The sequence below is a fragment of the Chiloscyllium plagiosum genome, chromosome 9, assembly GCF_004010195.1.
Source record: "Chiloscyllium plagiosum isolate BGI_BamShark_2017 chromosome 9, ASM401019v2, whole genome shotgun sequence".
Classification (NCBI taxonomy): domain Eukaryota; kingdom Metazoa; phylum Chordata; class Chondrichthyes; order Orectolobiformes; family Hemiscylliidae; genus Chiloscyllium; species Chiloscyllium plagiosum.
Window position 1 is genome coordinate 51,737,891 of NC_057718.1, and position 15,760 is coordinate 51,753,650.

Genomic DNA, 15,760 nt, shown 5'->3' on the forward strand with positions numbered 1-15,760 from the left:
ATGCTGTGCCATTGAAGATTCAGCATTTTTCTGTTTTCTGGCAGTCTGTTTCAGCTTTGGGTTACAAAGATCATTACCCTCTCAGACAATTAGCTTTGTTGCACATATGCAATGTAAAATTCTGATTTTTGGATTGAAAATGCTTAATGTACAAATATGAATATCAAGACTCTTGAAAGAATCACCAAAGTTCCATCAATCAAGATTAATCTTTAAGATATGTATTTAGATAAAATGCAAAAATACGACATTTTAAAACAGTTAAACAAATTAAAAGTAAATGTTCAACTGTATTGATAATTTTGCGTTTGACTCACTGAATACTTTGAAAAACTATTGAAATACCTTTTCTTGTTCAAATGAAAGAATTAAATGCACAGTTTAATGTAAACATGGCTCAAACTTTGTTTTACATAAATAACTTACTGCTTTCTCAGACTATGTTGCTCCTCACGTTTGAAAAGATGTTGAACAGAAGAAAATAAGCAGGATTCTTAAAGTAGGCAAAAGTGAGGACTGCAGATGCTGGAAATTAGATTAAGAGTGATACTGGAAAAGCACAGCATCTCAGGATCAGGAAAATCGATGTTTTGGGCAAAAGCCCTTCATCAGGAATTCCTGCTCCTTGGATGCTGCCTGACCTGCTGTGCTTTTCCAGCACCACTCTAATCAGGATTCTTAAAGTACCAAGATGAGTTATTGTAAAATAAAGTAGAACAGCAACAAGGTTTGAACAGATGAAGTGAAATTTGCTCAGACTTTTTTGTCTATTTGGCACTAAAGATATTTTAAACCTGTGTTAGGAAAATGAAATCTTAACTTTGGATTCAAACCAAGTAACAATTCCTTAACATCTATGCAGTTTGCATAATACAAGTCAGAAAAGATAGGAGATAAAATAATAATCTCCTTTTGCTATTTACGTGGGTCATCTGGTGTTCAGGTTAAAGCTGACAGCACATGTTCCTTAGGATACTTGACAACATTTACCCACAGCTGACCTGCAACACTCATCATAAGAAACACAAGATCTTAGAGCAAACACAAAGGATGGTTAGTGTTTTATTATTCAGTTATAATCTTTAACCATGTTTAGCTTTACTTGATGCTGCCTTTTTTTTGTTTGCCTTCCTCCACTTCTATTTCATTTACAGATTTTCTGAACAGAATGAATGTCCCTCACTGTTTAAATGTTCTATCATTTTAAATGCTGTTACATGATTGTTAAAATACCACAGAATGCATTTGCGTGGGTGTTAGGGGAAAGTGGAGGGTAAAGAGAAAGAAGTAACTGTCAGCAAGAAATACTTATTTTGTGGAACAATCTATCAAAATGACAGCCTTGGATTAGTGATGACTTGTAATAGTTATTGGATACTTTTTTTTTCTTTGCAGCTAACTGAGAATGATATAAAGGTGATCCACTGATGCTAGGCAAAGACTGTCAGGAGGCATGTCAGCTCATTGTCATTGATTGTCACACAATTGTTGATCCAAAGCCATCTTTCTGTCTACTGAAGTTCCTACTGAATTATTCTATGCGGAAAACAAATGTCAATGGGGATTATGTTCAAAAGAAAAGTCAATTCCTGATCAGTCCGGGAAACAAAAGCCGCACGTTGATCAATGACAGTTTGTGCACATCCTCCATATTTATTCTTAAACTTTCTCCACATTAAATGTCAATTGGGCGCATCTCCTTTGTTTTCACTTCAATTAATTCTGGCTTTGAACAGCATGTAGAAGCCTTTCAACTAAAAACCATGCTTTAATGACAGAAGTGGGTTGAAAACAAAACAAAATTCTGGAACAAATGGGCATAAATACTCAGTTTTATTTCTTTCTCTACAGCAGTGACTTCCTTAAATCAATTTCAAATAATATCAAAAGTTACCCTGAAGGGCAAGTCGTTCTTAAAAGGCGGAAGGTGTAATGATAAGTTTATAGAAATAAACCCAACAGGGAAGAAGCTTAATTAGAAAAATAATAGGCCAATTTAGGTTACATTGTGGAGATTTGGGAAGGTGTTCATGTCAAAACAAAATCTGCTTCCTAACCCCAAACTCACCTCCAGTCTGCAACCATCCATTTCTGGCTTTAACTGGCTTCTGGCCTTTATCCACTATAGATGGTGCAGCCAATCAGATCCAAGAAGATGGACTGCAGTTTTAAATATAATATGAATTCTGTGAAACTCATTGAGGCTGTCATTGAGGAAATCAATCACTTAAATTACAAAAACCCTGTGGCTTTTAATCCTGAGTGACATGTTCTTCTCACCTTTCAGACTGACCCATTCCTGCATGTCAGGTTGGTGAGATCGTATCCTACACTTCTCTTTATTCTATGTTACAAAAGCAAAATATTGCAGAAGGGGAGAACAAATATAGATAGGAAAATCTAGAGAGGGGCCCCGGTTAGCATTGGGCCTGGGAAGGAAAACACTTCTTTACCTTATTGTATCAAATTAGATTAGTTAATAATGCTAACAGCTAGACTGAATGATAACATCATTCTCCAAACCTGATCACAACACTCTTACAACAATGGTGTGTGGTCTGCTAGCCATCAGCAAGGGATCCTCAGTCAACATTGCCAAAGGCAAGCAAACTGAAAATGTCTTCAGTGCAGCGCTATGGCTAACACCCATGGCAGTACTTGAAGAAATCACCTCACCAAATTCTGCAACACAAAGCCATGGTGGAAATGTCATACCTCCAGCTAAAGACCTGCATCTTGTGGAAGGCCTCAGCCAGTCTGCATACTTGACAGTGAGAAAATGAGGACTGCAGATGCTGGAGATCAGAGCGTGGTGCTGGAAAAACACAGCAGGTCAGGTAGCATCCGAGGAGGGGGAGAAGCGACGTTTGGGCATCAGCCCTTCATCTCATTCCTAATGAAGGGTTTATGTCTGAAACGTTGATTCTCCTGCTCCTCAGATACTGCCTGACCTGCTGTGCTTTTCTAGCACCACACTCTCGACTGCATGCTTGACAGACTGGTATCACTGAATTGATTGATCAGGTCTTGAATAGTCTTTGGAGTCTCTTAGATGTTTAATAATCTTCTGGTTAGTGTGCTACATTGTCAAGATCCTGAGAAGACAGGATTGACAGGGAAACTGCCAAAATTAAGGAGCTCGTTAAAGCTACTGATTCATACTTTGGGAATCACAGGACAACTCTGAACAACAGAAACAAAACCAGCAAGGACACTCAGTGTATTGCAGCCAATTTTGACTTCCTTTCTAATGATCTCAGTCAGGCACCAGCTGAGTGTTAAGATCTGGTCTCACTCCTATAGGAAGGATGGTGTGAAACTTGAAAAGGTTCAGAAAAGATTTACAAAAATATTGCCAGTTTTGGAGGGGTTAAGCTACAGGGAGAAGCTGAATAGGCTAGGGCTGTTTTCCGTGGAACGTCGGAAGCTGAGGGTGACATCATATAATCAGGATAAATAGACTAGGTCTTTTCCCTGGCGTGGGAGAGTCCAGAACTAAAGGGCATAGGTTTGGAATGAGAGGGGAAAGATTTAAAAGGGACCTAAGGGGTAGCATTTTCACGCAAACCGTGGTGTGTGTATGGAATCAGCTGCCAGAGGAAGTGATGGAGGCTAGTATAATTACAGCATTTAAAGGCATCTGGATGGGTATATGAATAGATGGGTTTAGAGGGATATGGACCAAATGCTGGCAAATGGGACTACATTAATTTAGGATATTTGGCTGGCATGGATGAGTTGGACTGAAGGGCCTGTTTCCATGCTGTACATCTCTATGACTCTATGAACTGTGCATTTGTATGAGTATCAATATATAACTTAAATGAAACATTTAAACTAACTAAATTCTATGCTCTCTATTGATCAGAAACAACCACTGCAAAGCAGTATCGAGATAAATATAAATGAGAAGATTCACAACGAAACTACAAGAATGCAGAGAAATATTTATATTCACATCTCTCGAGCTGCACTGAGGATATACAAAAAAAGGCATGAAGGGTACTGTATATCTTGTCGGTTGTAATTTATACTTTCTCTGCACAGGCAATCCCTAGATTGCGAACTGGTTCTGTTCTTGAGATTGTTCGTGAGTCAATTTGTAGCATGTTAGAACACAAGCAGGATGAGATAAAATAGCCGCTTATAAGTAAGGGAAGGATTTGTACATTGGATCTTTAAAATTATTCCCCTGTATGCAATCGTGTTCCTCAGTATGAGTATTCATAAGTCAGATGTTTGTAAATTGGGGGACAGGTACTAAATTAAATTATAACATTTTATAGAATTAATAAGCCAACTAAAAACAAAATGTGGCCTCGTGGCTATGTAATACCATTCAAACTTGAAATCATGACGATAATATTAGCATATTTCTTCAGTAATCTATATCTGATCTTTTAACAAACAGACTCCTGAGCTGGACTTTTTCTATGATTGGAGGGCATATCTATAGTTGCAAAATTGGTAGTGAAAATGGAATTGGGAAATCCAAACGTTGAAGATAGCTCACCCCTTTCTGAGGGTGATAGGGAGGTGGGGTGTAGAGAGAGTGAATAGTGGATGTAGAGAGAGGTGGATTCTAATTGCACATCCAATGGTTCATGAAGGTTAATGGCTCAGGCTAATGTGATTTTCTCCAGTGGAATGTCCAAAACACAAATTGCTCAATTTAGACCTGGTCAAACAACTTTTCAAAACAATGAACACTGGATCTAAAAGCAAAAATTTTGGATTGCAAAAGAAAAAGCTTCAGCTGCTTGACTGAAGTTCCCAGACTATGACACTTACTGAGAGAGGTCACATGATATAGTTTCTGGGTGCAAAATATGTTCGTTTTGAAGACAGACAGTCAGAGAAAGCTTGGTAAGGAGGGTGAGCCTTTGCTCACTCTTTCGTTCTCGGAAACGCCTCTTATCAAAGTTTTTGTGGTGAAAACCCACCAGAAGACCTCACTTCTGTAAGTGGAGGGTTCTTAAAGGAAAAGTGTGAATCTCTATCATTGTCTTCAGAAAAAGTAATTTTAGCCCGGCATACCCAATCCAAGAAAGATCTCACTAAAAATAATTTTATTGCAAGTGACTTTGGCTGCAGACCAACATTTGAACAATCGATGAATAATTCTTTATTTTAAATGAACTGTTGTTTTGGCCAAAGTTCTTCTGAAATAATAATATGAAGGGTTTGTGTGTGTGTCTGCGAATGTTTTTTGAAAAAGTCAGTTGAGTATCTTTGTGCATTTTAAATCTTAATACCTTAAGTCTATTCATATTTCTAAAATAATCACTTGAGTTATTTTTATGCAATGCAATTGTGTTAACGTCAGGAATCTGTCCGGCTTTTTCTGATACTAAGCTGCATACACTTCAAAACATATGATTGGTACTATCATTTCCCTTTTAAATTAAATCTTTGTTGTGAACAGTAGAGGAGCGAGACAAGGAAAGAAATCGGCATACCCCTCCTAACATAGCTGAACATCGGCATCTCCAAATCATAATCTAGCTGTGACACTGTAAAGAAAGGAACATTCAATTTGCTAAGAGACAGGAAATCTTGAAATCTGTGAGGTAATAATCACTCGCAAATGAATGTGTAATCTCTAGGAAATGCAACATGTATGTTCAAGAGTTACTATGTGGAAGAATATAATTGATGCTATTATAAGGAAAAGGAGAAAGTGAGGACTGCACATGCTGGAGATCAAAGGTGAAAAGTGTGGCACTGAAAAAGCACAGCAGGTCAGGCAGCACCTTAGGGGATGATGAAGTGCTTATGCCTGAAATGTCAACTCTCCTGCTCCTTGGATGCTGCTGACCTGATGTGCTTTTCTTGAGTCAGACTTTTTGGCTATTATAATGAATACTGTCAATTGTTACATTTAAGTCTGAGATTGAGATCTGAGTTGTAGTTGAAAAGGTCATACATAACTGCATGAGTAAAATCTTGCATATTTCTCCAATATACAATGGAAACATCTGAACTGTGACACACTCGTCTGTTTAAGATGTGGTTAGGATGATTTTGTTGGATATTTTGAAAGTAGTTTGCTGCTAATTTATACCTGTTTTTTTTTGGCAATCTGAATGTCATGGTGTATAAGAAATTAATGCTTTCCTTGTGTGTTATTGTGACTTTAGGTTTACTGGTAGATTGATAATTCATGAGTGCATTGGCAAATTATTCTAATTCTCCTTCTGTGTGAGTTCAAATGTCACATAAGATAACACAAATGTACAATCTATTTTTACGAGATGACTGCATCACCTAATAATTGAGTGAATTAGAATGAAAATTGAGTCCCTGAAAACCAAGAAATAAAAAATCAAATATATAGCCCTCAAGAAAACTTCAAAAAAGGTCAAAAAATATAAGTGATCCAGTTTATTAAGTTATTGTGTATTACAAATGCTTTCTCACCATATTGAATTAACATAATAAATCAATATATTATACTGCAAACAAATAAAAAAAGTGGCATCTGTGTTCTGAAAATCAATATGGATACAAAACGGGTATCATATTTATTTTTTTGCAGCAAGTATTTGATCATGTTGGCTTTATTTTAACAGCCAGAAAGAAAAATGCAAAATAAGTTTCATTAATATTCAAGATTTTAACTTGCTTTGCAAAAAAAAAACTGTTCGAATTAGAAGTATGCATAAATGGAACTGTTTAATACATGATGGTGTGCTACTTTGGGGATAATAAATGTTCATTAATGTTTTACATCTGCTGCCCTTGCAGATCCACATATGTTTTTCTTTTTAAATCAGAATTTCTTCATAGAATCATTAAAATCCCTGCTGTGTGGATGCAGGTAATTCAGCCTGTCTAGTTCACACTGCTCCTCTGAAGAATATTCCACTCAGATCCTTTCTATCCCTGTAACTCTGCATTTCCCATGACTAACCTACCGAGCCTGCACATCCTTGAACACGATGCCCAATTTAAAATGGCCAATCGTCCTAACCTGCAGATATTTGGACGTCTTAATTGCAGCTGTTATATTGCCCCGAAATCAACTTGCCAAGTTGTCATACTTAAGTTTCAAAAATCATGGCCAGGGTACAAATATCTTGTTTGTTTTGAGTTGATTTGTTTCATTCTTTGATGCTATCGCAACTGGAAGTTGTATCTCAACACAACTTTTTTGTCAGTGTGACATCATGTTTCGTGTAGCAATCACCCTCCCTATGAACATGTCCATACAGCACCATTCAGTTCTGCTGTTCACTACGAGCTGAGTTCATATTGTCTGAATGTATTTCAATCAGAACTGCACAGTACAGACTGAAAGAATCTTTAAACCATCATCAATCCAACAGTTCACCAATCAAAATCTTGACCTCTTCATGACTAGAACTTTTGAGGTTAGATAGCAGCTATCGATTCTTTTCCCCCAGTAACAGCAAATGAAAGAAGCCTCATTTTTCCGACTTGAAGACCCAAATCAAAATAAAGGGCCAAATCCTACCCAACTTTTCAGCCTGGGGAAGTGGAGATGGGATCAAAGTGGATCTGCTGACCCCAGAACAGAATGATCAGAGTGGGGTGAGAGTGCTGAGAAGAGTGTGCTAGCAAGTTCAGCTTGGGGTTACCTGGCTTTTTTGGTTTTCCCAGATGTTTTAAAATATGTAAGTGCTCAGCCCTCACTATTTAGTTGCCTATGACAACCTCATATCCCTCATACCCTCAGTCTGCCCAATAACTACTCACCCAATCCATTGCAAGTATGTTTTCAGGAGCCATGTTCGGAATACATAAACTTTTCTGACTCACACGCGTTTGAAATAAGAAAAAAACTTTCACTCTTGAAGTCTGTGCAAAGATTTGTTATTCCCTCAAGTGGCTAGATTGTTGAAAATCCAAACAAATTTTTTTCAATAATCACCTCAATGACATCTAATCCTTCAACAACTCTTAAAATGATCAATCAAAACTGGAACTCAGATCCATTGCTGAAGTATTTTCTTCTAGACCGTTAAAACTCAGCCAAATATCCATAATAAGCTTAGCCATAACAAATGCCCTTGGGAAATGTCAATAATAATTTCTATTAAAACTTTAAACACTGATAATAATGTTTTTGTGAGATAACCCAGATAATTCTCAAGCAAAGCAGTTTAGCAGCATGTATGTTTTTGTTTATATTCTAGCTTCCAGCTCAGATTAAGTTTTTGGCTTTTAAACGCAGTAAGTTTAGAGCATGATACTTAAACAGATCTGATGCGTCCTTCAAGAGTATTCACATCTCTGTAAAATTGTAACTCTCACACTATGAGTAAAGACCATTGGAACAGCAAAAGGGAATCTGTTTAAACTTAGTACTAGTTTCCAGTTACCCTGCTAAGCTTGGGTTTCCTGCCTGTGTGATTCATGCTTGCTGCCTTTCCACTACGAATGTAAATGATAGAAATAAGCTAGAAATGGGGCTGAATATCTGCATCTGCCCAATTGTTTTAAAGACTTAAAGATCAAGACAGGGTGGTTAAAAGATGTTTCACATGCTTGCTTCCATTGCTCAGTCCTTTTGAATATAGGAGTTTGGAAGTCATGTTAAGGTTGTAGAGAACATTGGTGAAGCCTCTTTTTGAGTTCTGTGTCCAGTTCTGGTCAACTAGTTATAGAAAGGATATTATTAAGCTGGAGAGGGTTCAGAAGATATGCAGCAGGATGTGGCTGGGTATTGAGTTAGAAAGAAAGGCTTGAACGTTTTTCAGTGGAGTGTATGAGGTTGAGAGGTAACCTTATAGAAGTTTATAAAATCATGAGAGGCATAGATAAGGTGGACGGCAAGGGTCTTTTCCCGAGCGTGGGGGAATTCAAAGCTAGATGTCATATTTTTAAGGTGAGAGGAGAAAGTTTTAAAAAAGGCATGAGGGACAACATTTTTACACAGAGTAGTTCGTGCGTGGAATGAAATTCCTGAGGAAGTGCTGGATGTGGGCACAATTACGTTTAAAAAACATCTGGATAAAGACATGAATAGGAAAGCTTTGGAGGGATATGGGCTAGGAGCAGGAAGGTGAGGCTAATTTAGTTTGGGGGCATGAACTGGCTGGACTGAAGGGTCTGTTTCCATGCTGTATGACTTTATGACTCTATTTATGGAGTCATCTTGACTCCACAAAAATCCAGCCTTTCATTTTTTAGTGAAGAATGGAACATAGCTGACAACATTGCAGCCTCTTACACAATTTTCAACCAAAGGACAGACATGAAATTTTGCAATTATTCTAACAACTGTTTTTGTACTGTTTAACTAAAGCCATAAAGGCCCTTAAAGAAACATTGAAACTACATCCCATTATGATTCAACACTGTAAGTTAAGTACAGCATTGCAATTGATGAGAACAACAGCAATCATAATAGCAGGATCCAATTGCACTGTCAGTCTCCATTTTGCATTCCATATACTTTTCCTGACGTGTTCAATACTGTTAATGACAATCTTCATCAGACTAATTATATGAATCTGATCTCTGGGTTATGCTATTTTTGACTTTTCAAATTAAATAACAATGGGATATCTGTGAGACACTTCGTTACTCAAGATTGTTTTGACTGCATTTTTGCTGGGCTAGGCTATCTGCAATACCTAAACTTTACCACACGGTGGTACAGCGTGCACGTTCAACCAAAAGATTTTATAATGCTTTCGACAGCTTCCTTTTGATGAGCGGCAGATTTGCTCTCTCCTTAATAGAACAATTGAGATGCAAAAAATAACTGGCAAAATATAAGTATGTATGTGGCATTTTCTTAACAGTGTCACCATTTATTATGTCTCCAAATAAATGTAAAAAAAAGCCCCAAACATTCATTCTTTGGAAATGGGAAACAGAAAATGGGACAGATGGACATAAACACAGTATTTGTCTTGTGACAGAATTGTAGACATCTAGAGCCGATTTAAAACAACAATCCAATCATGGAAGTTTAATTGGGAATGGGAATAAATGAGAGTTGAGAAGCTAGAATACAGTGCAAATCACATCTGAACCCAAAAACTACAGCACAAGATTGTAATTATTTTTAAATTCAGCCTGTTTCAGCATTATCAGAGACAATTAGTGTTGAGACCAACTGTGCAAGGTCTCTGAACCCTTGATCTTGCAAAAGAATTAATGGTTGTAAAATCATTACCAATGGTTAAATGATCTGTAGTTGACTGGATGGAATTTATCTGCCCATTGTACTTTGTGCATAAGTAACAAAATGACAAAAATTGCATGTACGATGGGGTATTCTTAAAACCTATAATTCTGATATATTGCTACAAAGATCAATAATTAATGATCTAAAAAATAAGTGCTTAGGGTTTATAAATCAATGGAAAGACAAGCACCAATTATCATACTGCAAGAACGCATTTCTGTCCAGGAAATTAGTCTGGAAAATACATTGCTTCACATTGCAAAAAAACCTGCACTTATCCTGTACTTCTGGAAGCAGATTTAAACAGGTTGGTAATTTTCTCTTCAGGAGTTGCAATTAGCTCGAAAGAAGATCCAGTCAAACAGACAACTATTCTGTGGCTCACTGCTTTGTTCATAGTGTTACAGTAATATTATATGACCAGAATCTTATAGGAACAGAGGGAGGTTTAGACACGTTAGCATCCATTCTGTGTTCATTATATCTATTATAGCATGGTGTAATATAACACGATTTGGAGGCCCTGGTGTTGGACTGAGGTGGACTAGGAAAAGTTGGATAGGTCAACCAAATGATACCCAAAACTCAGATATGAGATAGGCTTGGGTTGACATTAGACAAAGATGTCTAGATTGAATCAGATTCCAACCTTGTGCAACTTCCCCACTTTCGGTTTTAATGGAGAGATGACGTAGAGTCTGGGATGGGTCATTCAGCCTACTCTTACAAGCAGGTTGCCACTTAACCTTTATAATGAATAACATCTCACATTTCTGTAAAACATTTGAAAAATGCACGTAAACTGAAGCAAGGACTGTTTCAGCAATTGACAGTATCCATCCCAATTTGAAACTATATCATCATTCCTTCATTGGAACTGGGTCAAAAACCTGGAAATTACAGAGTTTGTCCCTGATGATTTCTTAGTTCTATAGCCCTGTGACCAAATGGATATCAAATAAAAATTAAACGTCCCTCTTTATTTTACTTTGAGCCCAGTTTGAAGTTTATCTTCTGGAAACAATTGCATTATGTGGAATTGCATGGAAGGCACAGCACAGATGCAGGTTGTTCAGCCCAACCAGTCTGTAACAGGGTTCATGCTCGCATTGTGGCCCTCCTTCCATTTTTCACCTCCAGTGCTCCCAGCATAACCCTCTGCTCTATAACAAGAATGCTTTAATGTGAAAAATATCCCAAGGTCCTTTACAGAAATGTACTCCGACATAAATTGGTACTGTCAAAGATAAAGACAGCTTACCAAATGTTTGTAACAACCCCAAGTTTTAAAGCACAGTGAGAAGTGAAGGGAAAAAGGTGGAGGGAGACAATTTTGTGACAAAGGTGGCTTATATCATTATAGTCAATTGTGAAGTGGAGGAGAGGATGCACAAAAGATTAGAGCTGAAGGAGCTTAAGGTTGTGTGAATGTTGAAAGACTTGAAAACATTACAGCATGAGGGAATGGTGGGGCTATCTCATGATGTGAACATTATGATGATAATTTCAAAATGGAGGCATTAGTGGAGCAGAGATCAAAGCAGATGTACGACAGATGGGTCACAGGAGATCAGAATTTAATTTTGTATTACGATATGGGTAGCATATATTTGGATCACCTCTGGTTTATGTTGGGTGGAAAGATCAGAGGCTCACAAGAAGAGCACTGGAATCATAACCCCGGAGGCAAAACCTGTTACTTGCAACTGAATATACCTGTATGTGTCATATAGATGGTTTTCCAGTCTTTTCTTCAAGGAGTGTCATGGGCCAGGAGCAGGCAAGTGGGACTAGTTCAGTTTGGGATTATATTCGCATAGACTGGTTGGAGCAATGGGTCTGTTTCTATGCTGTATGACGCTATGACTGTATAGGATGCAAAGTTTAAAACTGTCAGTTCCAGCCAAATACAATAATGGCTAGGAAGCTAAGGAATGGAGTTTATGACAGGCGTCAAAAAACAATTGGTCAGATTTTTATTCCTCCTTCTGTGTCAAATTAGAGGCAGGATGACCAAACTAATGGCTATTATGTAGTCCTCTATATCTCATGGTAATTATTTTGCAGGATTCAGGAAAGGGTGAGGCAGGGACATCATCTACCCCTATATAAATTCCCCCTTTCTAGTTTTTCAGGTTTTTTATTGGGATGAAAGGGCTTTCCACCATCCCAAAGAATGGGAAAGGGTCGAAAGGCCAGAGAGGTGAGTCAGAAGGCTAGACACTTCAAAAGCACGTTCAAGCCTTCAGGCTGGTTACAAGTTAATATGGAGGGAGGTCCAGATATCAGACAATAGAGGAAGGGGCAATTCCATGCAACAACCAAACTTTGGAGCTGACATCCATTTTGATGAGGTCTGTCTCAGACAGTTGTGGAGACCCTGCCTTTTTAAGTCTCAGGAAATGAATCTTAAGCCTATTGCTGCTAGTTAAAGGAATCATTATAACTCTTGAATAAGATGACAGCCAAGACAACCCCTTCAGTGAACTGTTCAAAGACCGTTCCAACTTGATGCCTGCCTCAGGTCTGTTGAATGACATGGAAGGCCAAACACAAATTGGAACTTCCTACAAGGACAACTGCTTTTGCTGACAGCATGGCATCCTCACCTCTGATGTGAAAACAAGGCCAATAATTCTGGTCTTTTAAATGTTTAATTGGAGGAAGTTTAATCTCATCCATATATGGATATAATATAAACAGGCTAACAATGCAGGCAGAAGGTGGTGTGAGCAAGGCAGTGGTGAAATAGAGCTCATTTATACAAATGGAACTTGACTTTGTGTCTTTGGATAGGGTTGTCAGGGGAATGAATGGCAGTAAAGGATAGGGCAGTGCCAAGATTTGTTCCTTGCAAACCTCCAAATGTAACAGTGTAGGGCAGTGAGAGATGACATTCAAAGGCATTCCATGGCTAAAACTGAGCAAGATGAGGTGAGTTCCACTCAGTAAACCATTAGATTTTTAATGAATACTAAGAACTGCAGTTGCTGGAAGTCTAAGACATAAACAGAGAGTGCTACGGTAACACAACAGTTCTGGAAGCATTTATACAGAGAAACCAGAGTTAACATTTCAGGTCCAGAGACAAAGTTCAGTGGGTTCTGATGAAGGGTCACTGGAATCGGGATGCTAATTCTCACAGATGCTGCCAGACTTCCTTTGTTTCTCTAGCATTCTCTGTTATTGTATTAGAATTTTTAGTCTACTAAAGAACTGATTTCCAATTTACTTTGAAGAAAGCAAACTCAAGAACTCTCCAATTAACTGTTCCTGGACAACATTTTGTCAGTGTGAACCATTCTCTGTATACTTGTTTTTTCAAATAATTAAAAATATAATTAAGCCTTTTATGTACTCTTGTTTGTAATCTGATCTCTTATACTTCTAAAAATCCTGACAGATTGTTAAAATTCTTAATATGCCAAGATGCCTTACTGTGAAAGGACAGTTTTATTATCAACATAGTGAATTAGCATAAGTGCTAACACACATTTCATACGCTGTTTAGAACTACAAGCAGCTGTAATATTTAAGGTTCATAACTTATTTTATAGATTATTCTAGAAGAGATTCATTTATCATACTTGACCTTCTTTATAATTCATGTTAAAACATCAGGTGATGGATTGTGTTATATCAGAGTCCCTATTATGAAGTCTTATGGGGATATTAGACTTTTAGCTAAGTGTGAGTTTTTGGTGGGATTCTTGCTGTGAGGTCCAGTGAGATTTCTTGCTGCATTTTACCAATAGCACCTCATTAACTACCTATTCCACTCCTGTGATGTCCCTTAGGTCTGATTCCAGCCCCATCTTAGTATGCACTGCTCCCAAAACAACTCGCAACTCAGCAGGTATCCAAAACAGTATCCCTTGCACCTGTGTCATCTTTAAGATGCTGTCATGTACCTGAACAAGTGTTGGCAATCTGGCATCAACCCTCACTGGCAGCATATTGGCACAGCAACCACAAAGCCACACTGCTTACAGTTCACAGCCAGTATGGCTGATATTCCCTTACACATACAACCCTGTTCTCTTACCCTAGTGTCTGTTTCACTACCAGACCATACAGTTTACCAGTCCTTAGCTACATTCCATCTACACACCCTCTCTAGCTGCATCCTGTCTACCCTCTCGAAGTCATCACTACACTGTCCCCTATGCCCACTGGACACCTGCATCTTGTCATTGCCAAGTAGGAGATTACCACATTCAGGAAACATTCAGACAGATAAGTCCAAAAAACAGGTTTTTTTCTCATAGTCAGTGAAAGGGAACACAAGGAAACTAGTCCACACCCACAATGCAAACTGAATATTGGCACATGATCTTGATGCATACGCACCTTCCCCTTATATACACAGTCTACCTGCAAAGAAATACTTTCAAATGAACTGTACCTGGAATTTGCAAACACTTGTTTCAAGTATTTGTCCCTTCCATGTCCTAACGCCCAACAGATCTGTTCATCAAAGCAATACCAACTCTACTCACTCTGGTCACTGTCTCAGCCATTTTGCAGTTACATTTCACATCTAGGGAATGACAAGTGATGCCAGAGAATACAGCTCATTGTTGGAACTGTCAGCACTAACTCCCTCCCTAGCTGCCATAACCCTCTTTCCATGTAACCTTTTCCTTTGCATTATCCTGATCATCCCATTTCTGTCTATGGCCCCATTTGGAGTCCCACCACATTAAACTCAGAGTGAATGGAGGATATGCTGAATTGTACCATGGTAGGCTGTGGGAATGGGAAGTTACTGCTACTCTTATATGCTTCCCTAGTGGAAGCCACAGTGATAATCACTGACAGTAACTCCCCATTCCCACAGCCTACCATGGTACAATTCAGTATATCCTACATTCACCCTGAGGTTCCCTCTTCACCATACTTTGCTCCCCCACCCCTGCCCGCTATCATCCTTGACTTCCCCAACTTTCTTGACAGTCATACGCCTACAGGAAGCCCCCCCACCCCACCCCCCCCTCCCCCCCCCCCACACACACACACACACATACACACATATTCAGCAATCAATGAATGGATCCTCAGGGCTGCATTTGCCTGAGATCTTTAACTAACTTTGATGACCAGCCGTAGACATGACTGACCAGACCAAACCACTGTTTTTGCAGCTCCATAACTGACAGGAAGTGATTTCTCTGAACGTTAGTGTTGGCTGCACAGGATAGTCATTGCTCACTCTTAGACTGCAGTTGGCTAGACCAAGGCAATGTTTCAAGCTGATGACTGACTGTGGCCATGTTCCTGGGCAGTATCAAGACTGTGCTACTGACTGATGATCTTTAGACACCCTGACTGACTGTGGACCCCATGTGAGTGCACTGAGGACTATCCCCCACCCAGTTAAATGCTGGAATTCCCTCCCTAAGAGTCTACCTCCAGCACATGGACTGCAGTGGTTCAAGAAAACAGCTCACCATCACTTCCTCAAGGGCAACTAGGGATAGGCATTGAAAATGCTGGGCAGCCAGTAACACCTAAATCCCATGAGTTTTGTCAAAAAGTTTCCAACAGAGCCATTTAGTAAAATACACATGCAGCATGTTTGCTACTCAGGCAGCTGGC

At 38.7% G+C, this 15,760-nt stretch overlaps 1 protein-coding gene across 22 annotated transcripts in view; it reads right to left on the minus strand.

Moving 5' to 3' along the window:
* Positions 1-15,760, minus strand: part of nrxn1a (neurexin 1a) — a 1,882,581-nt gene that overhangs the window by 932,667 nt on the left and 934,154 nt on the right. The gene's annotated exons all lie outside the window — the stretch shown is intronic.